This window comes from Triticum aestivum, chromosome 1B (assembly GCF_018294505.1).
Source record: "Triticum aestivum cultivar Chinese Spring chromosome 1B, IWGSC CS RefSeq v2.1, whole genome shotgun sequence".
Classification (NCBI taxonomy): domain Eukaryota; kingdom Viridiplantae; phylum Streptophyta; class Magnoliopsida; order Poales; family Poaceae; genus Triticum; species Triticum aestivum.
The window spans coordinates 261,334,099-261,350,753 of record NC_057795.1 but is presented as its reverse complement, the minus strand read 5'-3'; the positions used below and the strand labels follow the sequence as shown (position 1 = coordinate 261,350,753).

General features: G+C 44.3%; 4 long non-coding RNA genes across 5 annotated transcripts; 2 read left to right on the top strand and 2 right to left on the bottom strand.

Annotated features, from left to right (window-relative positions):
* The first annotated feature begins 3,600 nt into the window (after positions 1-3,600).
* LOC123089985 (uncharacterized) lies at positions 3,601-5,119 on the top strand. Its single transcript, XR_006442416.1, has 2 exons — positions 3,601-3,987; positions 4,060-5,119. It is a non-coding gene; the product is annotated as an uncharacterized lncRNA (long non-coding RNA).
* A 2,154-nt stretch (positions 5,120-7,273) lies between these two features.
* LOC123118574 (uncharacterized) lies at positions 7,274-12,900 on the top strand. Its single transcript, XR_006458128.1, has 3 exons — positions 7,274-8,436; positions 9,024-9,142; positions 12,672-12,900. It is a non-coding gene; the product is annotated as an uncharacterized lncRNA (long non-coding RNA).
* Positions 9,317-11,726, bottom strand: LOC123118601 (uncharacterized). The gene is made up of 3 exons (XR_006458155.1): positions 11,586-11,726; positions 11,445-11,496; positions 9,317-9,604 (listed from the first exon to the last, which is right to left on the bottom strand). It is a non-coding gene; the product is annotated as an uncharacterized lncRNA (long non-coding RNA).
* On the bottom strand, positions 12,015-15,709 carry LOC123118585 (uncharacterized). Of its 2 annotated transcripts, XR_006458144.1 has the most exons (5): positions 15,407-15,709; positions 14,599-14,742; positions 12,461-14,527; positions 12,272-12,372; positions 12,015-12,101 (listed from the first exon to the last, which is right to left on the bottom strand). It is a non-coding gene; the product is annotated as an uncharacterized lncRNA (long non-coding RNA). The 2 variants fall into 2 exon arrangements; XR_006458138.1 differs by lacking the exon at positions 15,407-15,709 and having other exon boundaries at positions 14,599-14,956.
* Positions 15,710-16,655: the final 946 nt, after the last annotated feature.

The following is a 16,655-nucleotide window of genomic DNA, read 5'->3' as shown; positions in this document are numbered from 1 at the left end:
CGTAAGCCAATATGGGCTCTGGCACAGTTTAGTAAGTTGCGTGAAGCTCTTGAAGAGGTAGACTAGCAGATGTAATGGGTTGTAGGTGGTACTGTGTGCCCAGAGTAGAGAGTTAATGCTTCAGAAAGACCGTGTCTGTCCGATCATGGATGTGTTCGAGTCTTGTGGGGAAAAGTGCGCAAACCTCTGCAGAGTGTATAAACTAATCATGGTTAGCCGTGTCCCTGGTTATGGCCATCTTGAGTATCTGATTCTTGGATTATCATGTTGACCTCATCACTCTAAATTAATTTGATTGGGTTTAATGATGATGTTTAATTGGGATTGAGTTGGAGGAACCTTCTCAATGTTTAACAACCACCGTGATAGTTAAATAAAGTTTTTTCATTTGTTATAGGAAAAAATTGGCTTTATGCAAAGTTGTAACCATAGATCTTTCCACCAGCCAAATATGCATGTAGTGATAGCATTTATTCTGGTCATTACTCTATGTGTTACATTGCCAGCATATTCCATGTGCTGGCCCATTTCGTGCTGCAACATTTCATATTGCAGACTTTTCAGATGACGAGTAATGTGCCATAGGTCGTTGTCTTTCACTCAGCTATGCCGTTGGAGTTGATGGACTCACTTTATCTTCCAAGCGTTCCGCTGTTATCGTTTTTAGATGGCCTTAAGCCATATTATTGTAATAAGTTATCTTTTGAGACATTCGATATATAAGTGTGTGATTGAAACTCTGTTATAAATCCTCAAGTACTGTGCGTGTCAGCATTACCGATCCAGGGATGACACTGATGCATAGAGACTAGACTGTTTGAGGTCTGGTCGCTACAATAGGTGAGCTCACAGAAGCGTGGTAGAGGGTGGAAGAGTATACTTTGATCATCAAATCGTCTGGAACTCAATTTTACAAGCCAGATCTTGCCTCTGACATGTTGCCGAAGCCAGCGAGTGGGTTACGGGTGCATACAAATTTTGGTAGTGATTGTTTTACTGGGTCAACGAGCTCCAATGGAGTTTTTATGGCAAAATTCTGGCCATTTTATAGATACAACAACGCGGGATAGACCGTGAATGTAACTTTCAAGGTAAGCTGATCGCACCAATGAGACATCTTGCACCATTCGGAATGACCTATAATTTTTCGACTGCATAAACGGAGTGAGGATGAACTGTTATGTACTTTAAGATTCTAGAATAATGCATCCGTTGGTGAAGACGTGAGGGTGGTAGCGGGACGGGTGATAGACCATGTAAAGCATGAATTCTTGGGTCTCGATGCAACGAAGAGCCTCCTCCTTGTGTCGTGACTGAACCTGTATTCTTTCTTGTTTGTAATGGAAGGATGGTGCATTGTTCTATATGTTATTGTCCATATATCAGTCCGTAGGTGAGCTCACGGAAGGGTGGTAGAGTGCTGAAGAGTATACTTCAATCATCAAATCGTCCGGAACTCAATTTTACCTCGACTAGAAATCCCCAAATTTCCGACGATGAAATCTAATAGTCGACGGGCCGTCGGCCATTACTATAATAACCGACGGTGGTGGTAGTGTCCGACGGTTATTGTCAACTCACCGGTATGACCCCTAATAACCGACGGTGTTCTGAATTTAACGATGGGGAAAACCCAACTCTCGGTTATCCAATGTAATGCCCGACGGGTTGTTGTAATACCGGACATTCTTTGTTCTACCCTCGGGGACTACATGTAATACCCGACGGTGAAATTTAATAGCTGAAGGTCAAAATAAAACTCTTGGCTATGAGTGGAAATGACCGACGGTCCATATGCCACTATCGGTTATTAGATTAAATACCCGACGGGGGATAGCAATAACCGACGGTTGACTTCCACGCTCGGTTATATGTTTCAGCAGAGGGTGGCTATAAACGTGTGGAACGATTAATGGTTGTATTCCAGATAATTTCCGTATAAGTAAATTTCAAAATTTTAGTTCTAGCATTGCTATTGTAACTGCATTATATTTTTTTTCTTTAATAGGATGGTTAAAAAATAAGTCAAAAACAATACAAAAGGATGGTTTAAATAACTCACATGTTTGAAAAAAATGTGCACTTAGACAAGGTATCACGAGCAAACACAATGTTGAGCATCAAGAAGAGGTCTTTGTCCCCGGCCCAATTCCCTATCATCTCTGATGGTGTTGTCGACCGGATTAAAGAGATGCTCAGCATAGGCTTGTATATAGAGGTTGACGTTGGGTCATCACCATGTGAGCGCATGGCGTCTTGCCTAAGTGAAGTGTGATGCCGAGGTGTCTGAGTAGTGGCTTGTTGCTCACGTTGCTCGTGGTCCAGGTGGTACTAGTTACTAGCCATCTTCTATGGCGCACATCGCTGGAAGCTCCTTCAATAAGCTAGATTGGTTCCTTCTCAGGAGGTTCTCCATGCTCCTTCCCGTACAAGGTCACTCTGGTGGAAACAAAAATTAGGGAAAACATGAAGTTCTACATCGGGGTAGAGTTCATCCATGGTGGCTGCTTTGAAGCGACTCAACATCTGCTACGGTGATCGGCTATTGTCCAGTTCCACCACATCACCACGTCTGCTAGCCCAAGGATGGCCCTTTTTTTCCTCCCGACCAAGGAGGTAAAAGGAAGGCATCACTCCTTCTCCATAGAGTCTGCGACATGGAGTCATAGAGGTCTTGATATCCCAGTGGTGTCGCCCTTGACTACGGTGAGGCTATGCTTGTATAGGATCGTGTTTTCTAATTAGGGTCCTCTTTTTTTCAGGAATTCTAGGGTCCTCTTTGTAGAAGTGCGGGACCAACTTGCTATTTTCTTATTTTTATTTTTGGGTTCCTACTATAAATTAGTAACTTTTTTTGCACGAGAAATTTCCAATCTATTCATCTCAAATTACGGCAGTACAAAGAACCTCGACGATAATAAAAAAATAGAATCAGATTGACCGACCACCCAACGACGACTAGAAGCAATGGAGCGAGCCGAAGGCACGCGACGCCCCTCCCCCGTTGGAGCCGGGCAAACCTTATTGTAGTAGACAATCGGAAAGTCGTCGTGCTAAGGGCTCACAGGACCAGCACATCAGAGCAGTAAAAACTCGTAGATCGTAAGGATCAAACCTGTAAACACCCAAACAAAGACGAACAAACACCGGATCCAAGCAAATCAACCGAAGACCTGCACCGACCGAATCTCGCAAGATCGGACGGAGACACACCTCTACACGCCCCCCGATAACGCTAGACACACACTCGGAACGGGGATAGAATGTGGTAGACAATATTCCTACCGAGGGACCCTAGCCTCCACGTTTTTATTAAATGTAGATGTGTAGTCAAGTACTAATTAGTATCCTGAATTAGAACCAGGATGATTTTTGTATTTCAAAATTAAACAAAGACCCATCTATGCGTATGATTCTTTACGTATGATCATTGTCTGGCACTTTTTTTTTGAGGATTTGTCTGACACTTTCTTTATGTACGTTCCTTGTACACGAATAATTGGCACGTCTCAAAAAAAGTTCATTGGCTCAACGATGGACACACAAACGTAGCTTCAGTAGACGAAGTCAGCCCAGGTCGGGCCACACGACCGAGCAAAATCCTAACTACTCCCTCGCAATTTTCTCCACCTCTCCTGATCGTGTAGTCCACACCCGTCCTCATTCCCCCCATCTCTCCCGAGCCGGCGCCTGCACGTTTTCCTCTCCCATCCATCCCTCTCACCTCCCCCCGCCTCTCTCCAACGATCTCTCGACCGTCGCGGCAGAGCCGGCACCTAACTAGCCCACCTCTACCTCAACGTGTGGGCAGAGCCGGCGCGCGCCTACCATAGATCCGATGGCCTTGAGCTCCACCATCACCAACAGGGGCGGCAATGACGGAGGACTGACGGGATCTGGTGGCCTGAGCACGATGGTATCCATGAGTAGAGGTCGGCCATCAGATCTGGTGTAGGCTCATCTCGGGCCGGCAGCCACGCAGATTCGGTTGATCCCTCTCTTGGAACTCCGGCAGGTTCCTCTCCTCATTTCTTTCTCATTTTCTGCATCTTTGTTCAGGTTGTACGAACTTCTCGCAGCTCACACGGTAGCTGACCTCGAGCTTGACTAGTGATCGGAGTTGGACTATGCAGAGTTGGCACCCCTGCATTGACGACTTGGACGTCCGTCGTCGTCGAGCTCCAGCAAACTTCATCTTCCTCTGTGGTGAGCTAGACAATGTCGACTGCACGCTTGCCGACAGTGGCCTCAACGACGGAGCCATCATGGTAACTGGTAAGAATCTCTTTGATGTGCATAGTTGGCCTACATTCTCTCATAGCGGTTAGTGTGAATGCCACTCTTGTTGATTTTTGTCCTCTGAATTTGAAAAATACAAGAACGTGTGTCACTTTGTTTGCTCACGTTTGGCACTGAGCCCGTATCTTTGTGCTTAGATTTGTAATGAGCATTTAGGTGTACTCACGTTTGAAAGGTGCTACTGCATAAGCATTTCTGATGGCTTTTAGCCACCGTCAAATTATTTTAGGTAGCCTGAAACTGTTGCTGAACATGACATTATCTATGACTTAGTAAGGGAGGGGGAATCCTTGACCTGCAGATGCATGAGTTGAAGCGTACTTTATATACTAATGTCAAATATCCTTCGATTATAAGAACTGTACTTGAACGTCCATACTGCAATAACTATACTCTGAACGCATACTATAGTAAGGGAACTTGTGCTTAGGTGCCATTTTTCTTGTGGGCATCTGGCATCTCTACCGTATGAGCTAATTTTTAATGTATATACATATGATTTTTTTGCTGCAGGTTTTGCCATAGCTTGTTAATCATATTAATATTCACCTGTGCATGCTGACCTCTTCAACTTTCATTATTTTGTTGACATATTTGTGTTGTTCCCTAATGCGGATCATGAATTATGGTGAAACTGTAGCAAGTTGATGTCTTTTGAAGAAGTGTATTTCTGAAGCTTAGTGTGAAGACTTCACAATCTTATTTTGTTTCTCTAGATAATATATACAATGTAACTAGAAGCTAGTTATATTCTCATTTACTTGTTCCATTGTCTCAGAATTTCAATGTATTAATGCATTTTTCTATTTTGTTTGTGTTATCTGTTGGATTTCAAATAATTATCTCAATTCAACAGAATCTTGGAACAAATCTTGGAGGAGTGTGAACTAAAAAAAAGTGATATCATAGAAATTAGCATCAGGTGGTAAACTTGAGTTACATTATGTACTGCATGGAAAACTAGTATGTTTGTGCTATGCAATGTACACTACACTTTCGGGTACACAATACGTTGATGTGGACTTTAGACTGTCGGCGAATTAACAAATTGATGTTGTTGGCGCCCCTCTTGACTAATAGAATCTCTGATGGGGCGTATGCACAGTTGGCAAACATAATAACTGACGGCATAGTTCTCCTCTCGGTTATAACAATTGCCGATGGGTCAAATATACCATCAACTATTACGACTGCCGACGGTCAAATATACTGTCAAGTATTACAATTGTCGACGGGAAACGATAACTGTAAGAAAAATAAATATACGACGGGGAACCGTCGGCTATGAGCATCGTCTAGCTGGCTGGTGTGCCACATACTTCCGACGACACACCGTCCGTTTATTACCGTAGGCAAATATATTAGCAGACGGTACCGTCGGCTAATATTGTAATGGCCGACGAAGCATAACCGACGGAGGATGGTCGACGGTTCATCGTCGGTTATTATATTACTAGATGACCCGTTGCGCCAAATGGCGCAAAGGCCGGCAACAAGCCAAGTATTGCAAGAGTGGTGATAGGAAAACTCAGTCATAGATCAAAATAATGAGTACTTACTGCTGGTTACTGTCTTTGTTCATGATTACTGTTTCTCCTGGAACAGTCTATGCTAAATGATAGTGCTATATCCCTTGGTTGGAAGGTGGACGCTGCCAGTTAGGGCATGCCTCTTCCTTGCTTAGCATATTTGTTGTTGCTGGTGAGTACTCGATGTTTGGAACACAGAAAGTAGTAAAAACAGATAATTATAGATAAGGGTGGCATTATGCATATTAATAATTTCATGAGGAACAACAGCAAAGGTTATATAAGTAAAGTATAGGTGGTAGCTGTTCAAAAGCAGCAGAGATAGCATGGCCGAAAAACAGAGGAAGGTTTCATCCTATTACAGAGCTTGATTAGTAGTCCTTAGAATGCTAGATGATATTTAGATACGACCTTAGTTGCTGTCGATGGTTCATCTAAAGGCAATGCACGATGAGAACCAGGCGCTGCTTTGTGGTGACCTTGAAACGAAAGGCACCTTGAAAAGAACCATGAGATGCGGCCAACAAACTTCCCTACTGCAAACATCAGTTCATGCTCAGACTCTACATTACACATGAACTTTCACTATACTGTATGTAGAACTAATTCTTTGAAACATGTCATAGGACTTCATATCAACTCACAACCCAATAAAAGCCTAAATTCCAAACAACATCTCCATAAAAAGCAATAGGAAAATGTATAAAACCCCACGTAAAAGATTCTTAAAAACAGTATGAAGACAGTGGTATTACATTCAAGGAAAGCAAGACAAAATATTGATCTTGGAAGCACATTACATCAGCCTTGATATGATCTGCTGCGCCTCGGTGGCGTCGTCGATGTCTTTGGAGCAGTGCCGGCCTCGGCATCCAAGAGCGGCACATCGGCGGTGTCATGGACGGCCTCCATGCCATCCAGGGGCGATGTGGGCCGGCCAGCATGCGTGGGGGCAAAGGTCACGACCAGGATGCGGATCCATGGCGGCGGCGCCGCGGAACCCCCCTGCACACCTCTCCATTGACGCCGTATCCATGGTGTCACCGCCGCGGAACTCCTCTGCACACCTCCCCCTTGACGTTGTACGCCACACCACAGCGCCTCCACGTCATCGAACACACCCGCCACGTAGCACCATGTGCATCCTCATCCACGGGGATGACAGCCCCAATCCAGCGGATCGACCCGCCACAAACCTCTAGGTCGCGCCGCCGACGCAGATCAACGTCGGCCGGTGACCCTCTCTCATCCACCGTCGCACCTCCTTTTCCTTCCTGCAGATCGAATCGAGTGCCGCCGCCACCATCAAAGATGAATCTGGGAGGAAGCGAGGAGAGGAGGAGAGGTGGGGGCAGGGAGGGGATGCGCTGGAAGCCATGGGCTGAGGGGATGTAGCGGCCAATATGTCTACATACAGCCATGAACGTGGAGAACAACCAATGGTTTACCGGTTGCCAGCAGCCAAAAACCTCGCTAAAGGAAAAGAATCGTTCGGTCCAACAAGCTCAGCGCACACGGTTGCTCTGGAATGGCGGGTAGTGTAGGCAGGTTTATATGTTCGATTTCAAATGGGTGGCAACATACGAATATACGTAGAAATATTTTAGAGTGTAGATTCACTCATTTTGCTTTGTATGTAGTCACTTGTTAAAATGTCTAGAAAGACAAATATTTGAAAATGGAGGAAGTAGTTTATACAAGAAAAATGTATATCTAGTTGGAGCACTAAAAAAAGTTGGTACTCCGTACATGCATAGGTAGTCTACGGTCGTCTGATCACTCACAAAGTTTGATGCTTGCTTGTTGACACATTAGCCCGTGAAAGTGTGAAAACGTTCGCGACTTTACAAGTTACAACAAACCACACGGACAACCGTTTTCTATGCAGCTCCCCTCACCCACTCGCCCAACCCCTACCCGTCTCTTATCCATTCCAGTGACTGAGAGTCAGAGGAGATGTGGCAGCGACACCGATCTGCTCGCGGCGGCCATGGCGGGTCTTGCGGCGTGGGACAGCTGCTTCCGGCGTCCGACGGCAGCACGCATCCCCCAAAGCCCGACCTGCTCAAGCTACGCGCAGCTCGTCCACCTTCCACTCAAAGCGACAACGGCGGCCGCGGAGGACCAGTGGCAGCCATGGCTGGTCTCGATTCGACGTGCCGCGGCAGGGCTAGGCGCGTGTAGGCTGCTCGGCATCAGCGGCCGACAGCGCGCACCTGTGCAAGGAGGTCCTCGTCGAAGAATATCAGAGCCGCCTTGTTCTTGAACTCACAGAGGAGCATGTGGTCGCCCTCTGGGTCCTTGTACTGGCGAGGTGACGAATCGGTGACCACGCTCCGGGGCGAGCGAGGCCGGGGTGCACGACGAGCCAAGTCGCTATCCTGGGCTCTGTAATTGGAAATTTCGGGCCGAGCGAGCACATCCGGTTGGTTAGCTGGCGCCTTGGCGGGAGCTGCTGCTGCTCCTCGCTGGGAACAACCACCATATCCTCAGGCGGCGGTAGCGACTCGTTCGTGTGCGCGCTGGGCCGGAGCGTCACGGGCGCCATCACGGCGACCACACCAAGCGCAAGGGCCTTGGGAACAGCCAGATGCCCCTACACTACAAGGTTTGCTCCTCGTCCCATCTTATGTTGCTTCCTTTTATTTTCATCTGCCATCCAGTGTCCCGCAGATTGCAATTTTTTTAGCAATCCTTTTATTGTGTATGTGCTCCAGTGTTTACTCATCCCCAATCGCGAATCCTAGTAAACTTTGTTTGTTTCCATTTATACATGCCCGATGTGGAGCTTGACCGATGCATGGCAAATTTTTATAGGACAAATTGGTTAAAGGTTGCCATGTGTATCCCTGATTTCTTATACAAGTTCGCCATATTATCTAACACATGGCAAATTTCTAAAAAATTTAGTAGTTGGCCATCTCAAAATTAGAGAAATGTTCTAAATAATGTGGCAATTTTGCTTTTCTATCAGGTAGTCTGATAGTTTATCATCTGTTGCTATGAGTGACAGAGTTTTCTGTTTAATTAAATAGCTAACATTTTTTCTGATAGACTGCAATATTATCTCTGATGAGAAGCAAATTGTTTCTTGTTATCCAAAAAAGATTGCCACCATGGCTATACAGTAATACAATGAATTTATTCGTTGCTACAAAGAGAAATGTCCAACACTGTCAATTTTTGCATGTCCAGCTTTCTCAGAAGATGGCATTAGGTAGTGTTCTTTCACGGCACTACTATCTATTTCATGAGGAACCACTTGGCAGATCTGTAGGATCGCAATGTTCAGCCTGGCTTCAATCTTTGATCTGGTATGTAACACCTTGTTCGTTGGTGAAAAAGTGCAAATTTATCCGAATTGTGCTGCTAAAACAAAGTTCTTGATATGAGCTACCTATAATCATCTAGCGCGGCTTATATAATTTTTTGACAGTAAGACTCATGGCACAGAATAGATCTAATACCTCTGTTTGGACAAGAAGCAATAGAGAATTAATTTGCTAGATTTGAAAAGCACAACCCGGTATTTTAGTGTTTGGTGAATTGATAGCATCATCACAAACACCATACAGATAGAGGTTTTTTGTCTAATTAGTCAATTAACAACATACATGAACAGATACACTGGGTGAAGTATGTGTGCATCACCCCTCTATCTAATACTCATCGCAAGCACCAAAATAAATTATCTTAGTTTTGTACAGAAATCCCAACTGATGAAGCGAGGATAAATTCCAAAAGCCAGTGTTGGCAGGAACTCCTAAACCACTAACCTGAAAAAAGCATATTCATATAGAGATGAGAGCCGAAAAACCCTTGGTCAAAATCAGTAGCAAAACTGTACAAGTACCTCTTTTCCAACGTAATAACACAACCATCACCTTTTGGAATTGATAAATAACGCATGCAAGATTTCACATTTGGAAAGGACCATTGGCCTAACACAGGTTGATTTTGTGCATCTTAGTCTTCCTATAATAGCTAAAAAAGGGTCAAATGTTGATCTATCGCTGCGAAAGGAACGTGGTTCTTCTATGATACTCAAAAACTCAAGACCTCAGTTGTGGCTATCCACAAATAATAAGTTTTGGGCCATAAATAAATAGAATGTAGTGTTTATCATGTGAAATGGCAAGTGGAAGTTCTTTATATTGAAAGTCGGGGGGGGGGGGGACCCGAGTATTGTGGTGACTAAATTAGCTACAGAATATGACCCAAGCTACCACATTAGTGTATGCCTAAAGAATAGATCTGAAAACAAAGGATGATGAAGTCAAGTGTGACATACAGATCATATATCAATACCTAATATCTTATTATCATAATGCATCCCAATCCATGATAATCCCAACAACAGTTCAAGAAAATGGCAATCCTGTGTAGATAGTATAAACATACCCACTTCACTGTATATTTAATATCATGTGTTCAGCATATCAGTACCCAATAAGGCCAACAAACCTACATTAGATTTCTTTAGTATAAGAGCAGATTTTGCGAAGCTTCTTAAAAATGTGATAATGCCTCAACGGCTGAGCGCCCTACTTTTGGCAACCTTGTTCAAAGAATTAAAAATGATTCATTTTACTTTTATAGGAGAGAAAACTATCACAAAAGGAACACTAAATACCTAAAAATGATGTAGTTCTGCAACAATCGTCAAGCTGTAGCATTTCCTCTGTATGTCAGCTATTCAGCACATCATGTGTTTATTTCTTTAACATCGGCCATGGGGTAGATGGAGGGGACCGGCAGCCGGAGCGAACCTGGGGAAGGATGAGGGGAGCCGATTAGGATGGAGAGCAGCAGGGCAGCGAGCTATTCGCCACCAGCTGCAGGTTTGCCCCCTTGGACCACACAAAGGCCACCGCTGTTTATCTGTGCCTTCAGGCCAGGGAGCCGGAACCGAGGAAGATCCATGAGGAGGCGATGGTACGCAGCTCTCCTGATTCATGTTGTTGCCTGCACGCACCTCTCGGCCGGCCAGCCGGAGCGGCGACGTAGCGCGCCGTGGTATCTCGGGTGGAGGCTAGAGGGCAGTATCAGGAGAGATGGGTCTATTGGTGAGGAGCGGTTTGGGCACAGCCGTGACTGGAGAGACCCACGCCACGGGGGGCTTTTTATACGCACATAGATCGGTAGAGCCACGACACGGGATTGAACCAGAATTTTTGGGAGAGACAGAGATAGCCCAGTCAAAGCGGTGGGCGGTCAAAGAGGTGGAGGTCACGAACGCTCTAGAGAGAACAGAGAAGATCATTACGTTCACACGTAAGTAGTTCTTGTGCGTCCCTGGTAACACGCGTAAATCATTAGAGGCAGTAAAAAAATCCAAAAAACCCAGGTAAATCATACCCTGACGGGCCTAGTCTTCTTAGTATAAATGAACACAAAAGCACCAACAATTATATGTATATTCTCATCCCACAACAGCTAAAAGTACCCAACTCTGATTCATACTGCTAGCGAACAAATTAAGAGGTGTTTCAGATTTTCTAACTATTTGAGTATGTTATGGGACCCATGCTCATCGTATAATTGAAATAAAACCTTAGGATACCCTAGAGTATTGTAGTCTCTTAAGTCACAATAAAGCAGATGGCCTTAGCATACCTTGTCACCCACAGCCATGTAACACTTGATTCCCAGCAGATGCTTCTACCAACTAATCAATGCGGTGATAAAGATTTAACATTAGTGAAGAGGAGATAAACCTTCACCTGAGCTTGAAGAAAGAAAATAGAATAGGCTCACCTTTGATCTGCAATAGCACTTCCTCAATCATGCAGTACACAAAACAACTTCTAGTTCATCGGTGAGCAAACGTACTGAAGCTCCTCAAAATATGAAAATGTTGAATTTTGGAGGGTAAATGTGAGTGTTGCCCCTGGAAACGTGAGCAGCCGTACTATCAGATATTGCCATACTGGCATAGCTTGCTATATGAGTTGTAGCGATGAAACAACCTGTTCATGGTGGTGTACAGTTGTGCCCCTACACAAGATCAAAATGACAAGCTTTGTAAATAAATTTTCCCTTTGCAATATTCTAGTGCAAGAAAAATAGATGGTTCGAAGAAGTTGAATATAAATAGGATTTGAGCAAACCATATATAACATAAAAATGAAAATGCAGAAACAAACATGAATGGGAGAAAGAGATGATTCACCCCTTTCTTTTTTGTCAAGCTGCTCTTCCACAAGAATCTTTCTCTTCTTTTCTCAGATATGAAATTCCACAAGATTATTTCTCTTCTTTTCTATCTCAGATCTGAAAAAACACAAATTGAGAAATCAAAATCACAGAATCAGAGAACTGGGATATAATAACTGGGGGAGGAAGAGGGGGGAGGGGAGCAACAAATAGGGATTGAGCAAACCATATATAACATAAAAATGAAAATGCAGAAACAAACATGATTGGGAGAAGAGATGATTCACCCCTTTCTTTTTCGTCAAGCTCTTCCACAAGATCTTTCTCTTCTTTTCTATCTCAGATAAGAAATTCCACAAGATTATTTCTCTTCTTTTCTATCTCAGATCTGAAAAAACACAAATTGAGAAATCAAAATCACAGAATCAGAGAACTGGGATATAATAACTGGGGGGAGGAGGGGGGTGGGGAGCAACCTAGATTGGGGATGGTGATGCTGGACGACGAGCTTCTCCACTCCACGAGCGTCGCCTGGACCTGGAACTCCTGCTACTCTGCTCCCACCACCCACCTCCATCCTCCTCTGCTCCTCCATTCCCACCACGAAGACCATGTTGCCCCTCCTCGCCCATGGTGGCGTTCCACCTTTCCTTCCTTCTCTCTCCTCATGTTCTATCTTTCCTGCAGATCAAATCGAGTGCGGCCACCGCCCTTTGCCTGCAGGTGACCGCCGCCGCCGCCGCCGGAGAAACTCGCCTCCGCACCCGCACGCCTCAGATCCGCTGGATCCGAGATGATGAGGGATGGACTGAGTGAAGGGGACGAGGAGCTAGGGGAGGCGGCTGTAGGGTGGAGAGGGAAAATGTTTAGGGTTGGCGACAAGGAGGGAGAGGAGAGAGCCAAGGGGGCGCGGGGCTCAGGATGTGCACGTCGAGCACGGGGCGGGCGCGGAGTGGACATGATGATGGCAGGGGTTCAGCAGCGAGAAAAGGAGGAGAGTCTGAAAAGTAAGCACAATTACTGATCATTTTTACAATTGCTGATTTAGATTCCGATTCATACTCTAAAATAGGAGGGCTAAAATTCTGTATTCAACCCCTATAAATAAACTACACAAGATGATAGTGAGACTGTGCGTAGAGAGCTAAATGTGCAAGATCGACATCTTTGCTAGTAAAAGACTTAGCATTTTCTTCTTGAAGAAAGTACATCTCTACTTTTGGACAAAAGAATGCAACACATACAAAGAATGGAAAATCGCCATCGAACAAAAGCCATGTTCCACCATTCAAGTATCTGAACAAACAAGCATGGGATTGGTAGCAGTAGTGAATAGTATGCATAGATGTGTAGGCAAGTAACAAAGATTAGCGAAAGGGAAACAGATTATCCAAAAGAAGAAAGGTTTTATATATTTTCAACGTACCCAGCCATAAAATCATATGCTTCTTGATTAACAAAATGAACACACAATTAAGTAGGCATAGGAGGTGCACAATCATGTACCGACAAAAAGCAGAGATGGACAGGGATCAAGTTCATCCATCCATCTTCAAAAAGAGTTTTGAGTTCCGCATATATATAGAGATATAGATAGTGGTGTTCTGAAAATAGCTCTTCTTAATTCTGCATTTCTCCTAGGTACATCTATAAGAAATGCAGAGTGAAGCTGATATTTCCTTTCTATCCTCACAAATATTTTATTTTCAAGCCAATAATAAATTTAGATTGCTACTATTATAATTAGAGTACTTATATCAGAGATATTATGGTATAAGCACTTAATAAACTGCTATCAAAGAAGCATACATGACATAAGGGGTATTTTGTTGCCTCAACAATTAAAAAAAAATAGAGCAGTACAAATCTTTAAAGGAAAAAGGCAAACCGAACTTGCAAACAGTGTGGGTTCCATGAATTTGCACAGAATTTAGACAAAGAAAAAGAAACTAAATTCAGACCACAGAACATGGCAAACCATGGAGAAGGAAAATCAGGAGATGCCAAAATCATTCAGCAATTTTGTCCCTTGGACCAAGAAGCAAAGACAATTTACTTATATACAGTATACGACCAAGAGCTTGCAGTAGGGTAATGAATAAAACAGAACTGCAAGTCTGCAAGAAAGAAGCATATTTACCTTATTAGTTTCCATTGGATTTCTAAGCTACAAAAAGTTGTTACATTAATGCTCTCAAGATTGGTAGGTTGTACCCTTTTCATAGTGTGGTGAAACTGTAATTAAATGAACTTTAATTGCATAGCTCTTGCAAGAGTATCACTTCATGTATGACCAATTGGAATCCTTGCTCTGTACTTAATAATTCTGCACTCCAAATAGCTACAACCCTCTACTGAATTTTTTTAACCAAGAAGCAATAATGTGACCATAATTAATGGCAAAAAATGTTCATTGCTCGTGTTAGAAGGATAAAATAACTACCTTTGGTAGGTACTTCAACTATGAAAGATCATGTAATAATTAGTGATTTACCTGAGAGTAAAAGGGTCGCAAGTATATTCATTAACTGCCCTCGTACAACCTGCAAATTGATTATGGAATGAGTTTCTGACGGGAAATAGAAAACACACAACACAAAAGAACAGTAGGTACCTGACATAGCTCCAGCGTGGTAAACTTTTTTGAGTGCTTCCAGTCATCTTTGGTGTCTTACTCGTGTCTGGCCATTGCCCTGCTCGTCAAGGTCACCGTTGCACCACCACTCACGGCAAGGCTCATGTACCAAGTATGCTCCAGCTGCCAACAGACAAGCAATGTTGCGGAAACCAATTGAGGCATTTTCACTAAGTAAAGCTACAAAACCATTTAGTAAAATCCAGTGGAACTATCCTACTACATGACTGAATCAATGAAACATAACAGGAGCTGCAGAAGCCACTCTAGATCTTTTTCACAAACCAAAGGTAGCATTTTAGGTACTAATTAACCCTGGGGCATATATTATCATTTAGTCAAATAACTGAATCAATGAAAATTGATAGGAAGAGAAGGAATGGGGGTGTTTCAGAACCATGGCTACACATACATGGCATACATCTGAAAAAGGGAAAATGAACAACCTAAATACATACTTGAAGGAAACGGGATAAAATAAACTGATGTATGAACTGCAATGTGATGAGATTATTAGTAGACATGATAAAATACATATGTAGAAGTCATTATTTAATAGATTATGAATAGGAAGATCTTGGAAACAAGGATGAAATTAAATCTGGAAAGGAAACAAGAATAAATCAAATCTGACTAAATCCACGAGAGTACATGTGAAGAGAGGGAGAGAGAGAGAGGGGCAAGAAGCACGTGATTAACTTTTGATTCATATGGTGTGCTGCCTATGTGTAACAAGAAAGAGGGGTCAGAGAAGAGAGAGAGGGCACAACGGGGAGAGGGGGAGTACCTGCGTGTGAGGGGGGGGCTGGCCTCGCCGGCGTCCGTCCCACCCGCTCCAGATCGGGAACCTGGGAGAAGATGCAGAGAGGTAGGGGCCTCCCCGTCGCTCACCGGCACTCGCCGTCGGCCGCATCGATCTAGCCACCACCAGGACGCTCTAACTTCTTCCGGGGTCTCCTTTTCTTCGTCCAGATTGCGACCAGCAGCACCCCCGAGAGAGAGAGAGAGAGGGGGCTTGGGGAGGTCGATGACGAGGGTGGTCTAGGCCATGGCGGCAGGGAGGACGTGAGAGAGGAGGCGGAGATGGGCGGCGTGGGGCGAGGTGGGGCTTGGGGAGGAAGCGCGAGAAGAGGGAGGCGGCCGCGGGGGTCTCTAGGGTTCCTTTTACCCAGGCCACGATTGGCAAGGACGCGCTGCACACCTCGCGTACCAAAAACTGGAGAAAACTCACATGGGTCGCATGACCCCACAGCCAATGAGCCCCACTCGTCATCCTCTCTATATGCTTACATTAATGTGAGAAAAAGCCAACGGTTGACCAGCTGCCAGCAGCCAAAAAAGTACTGTGGTGAATTCATCCTACGGTGAAAAACGTCTCGCGCGAGGAGTGCCCCTGGAATGGCGGGTACTCTAGCGTGGTTTATATGTTAGATTTGAGGGTGAACTAAAATATCCGACGGTAATTTCATCGTCGGAAATAAGGGGATATCAAGTAGTGTACAAGCCGGATCTTGCCTCCGACATGTTGTCGAAGCACGCGAGTGGGTTATTGATAGAGGCAAAGGTGTCCCGTCTTTCGATGAGATACTGGCTATCGTTTTTGTATGGAGTAGACTTTGACGATCCGACTATGAGCGTGCGAGGACGTCGCTCCTTAGCAATCGCTAAACCAACTTCGAGAGGTTATTGACCACGCGGGAGCACGGTCAACCTGACCACGAGGGTCTATTTCTTGCAAGTAAATGAAGAAGAAGCAAGAAACTAAGATTGCAACCTAGATATTACGAATAAAAGAGGAAAGCTTTATTGATCAAGTGGGGTTCTGTGACGTCTTTGTCTGGTCGTTGAACACAAACGAAGTACGTGAAGTTGCAGCTATGGCGAACTTTTAATCTAAACAAAACCCAAATTCTAGACGGTGCCCTAAGGGCTGTATATATGGAGGAAGAGGGGGGAATTTCGTGGCCCTTGGGGGAGGGGTCCGAAACCAACCCTATCTCTTGTTTCCCCACACATACGGACTCTAAAAATATCCT